This window comes from Mauremys reevesii, linkage group 14 (genome assembly GCF_016161935.1).
Source record: "Mauremys reevesii isolate NIE-2019 linkage group 14, ASM1616193v1, whole genome shotgun sequence".
Lineage (NCBI taxonomy): Eukaryota > Metazoa > Chordata > Testudines > Geoemydidae > Mauremys > Mauremys reevesii.
In genome coordinates, this window is record NC_052636.1 from 26,793,960 (window position 1) to 26,795,216 (window position 1,257).

Sequence of the window (1,257 nt, forward strand, 5' to 3'; positions counted from 1 at the left end):
CCTGTGTGGATTCTCTGATGAACAGAAAGGGCTGATATTTGAGTGAAGCTTTTCCCACACTCACGGCATTCGTGAGGTCTTTCCCTGTGTGGATCCTCTGATGTTTAGAAAGGGCTGAGCTGTGAGTGAAGCTTTTCCCGCACTCACTGCATTCATAGGGCCTCTCATCTGTGTGGATTCTCTGATGAACATAAAGGGCTGATATTTGAGTGAAGCTTTTCCCACAGTCACGGCATTCATAGGGCCTTTCCCCCGTGTGGATTCTCTGATGAACAGAAAGGGCTGATCTTTGAGTGAAGTTTTCCACACTCTCTGCATTCATAGGGCCTCTCATCTGTGTGGATTCTCTGATGAACAGAAAGGCCTGATCTTTGAGTGAAGCTTTTCCCACAGTCACTGCATTCGTAGGACCTGTCCCCTGTGTGGATTCTCTGATGTCTAGAAAGGCCTGATCTGTAAGTGAAGGTTTTCCCACACTCACGGCATTCATAGGGCCTCTCCCCCGTGTGGATTCTCTGATGTTGAGAAAGGGCTGAACTCTTAGTGAAGCATTTTCCACACTCACAGCATTTATACGGCCTCTCCCCAGTGTGAATTCTTTGATGGCTAATAAGGTTTGAGCTGCGATTGAAAGTTTTCCCGCACTCACTGCATTCGTAGGGTCGTTCCCCTCTGTGGATTGTTTGATGGCTAATAAGGTGCGAACTGCGATTGAAGGTTTTCCCACACTCAGGGCATTTGTAGGGCCTCTCCCCTGTGTGGATTCTCAGATGAACAGAAAGGCTTGATCTGTGAATGAAGTTTTGCCCACACTCAGTGCATGTATTTTTTCTCTTTCGCCTAAGGATTTCCTGTTGTGTTGTGGTTTCCATGAGGACCTTCTGAGTTCCCCAACAGGAAATAAATTTACCCAATTTCTCCCCTGGCTGGTTTCCTTGCTCTCTTTCTGGTCTGTGCTGAATCTCCCAGGAGTTTCCCTGCTCAGGACTCCTGGACACATTCCTTTTCGAGCTTTGTGATAATGCTCCGTGTTTATCCACTTGCTCAACATTTTTCTGCTGAGAATTCCGCTCCTCTTTCTCACGGACCACTGCATCACCTGCTGTGACAGAGACAGACACCTCAAACAGGGATGGAACAGGAAAGACCAAACCAAAACAAGTGCTGGAGGAGGTCAAATAAAAATCAGGAGCTGAACTCCCCAAACTCTTCCCACAGACAATCCAGGAAGTTTCTAGAAAGTGTAGGGGACAATTT

At 47.2% G+C, this 1,257-nt stretch overlaps 1 pseudogene; it reads right to left on the reverse strand.

The window, feature by feature from the left end:
• Positions 1-247: 247 nt before the first annotated feature.
• On the reverse strand, positions 248-914 carry LOC120381737 (annotated as a pseudogene).
• Between the last annotated feature and the right edge of the window lie 343 nt (positions 915-1,257).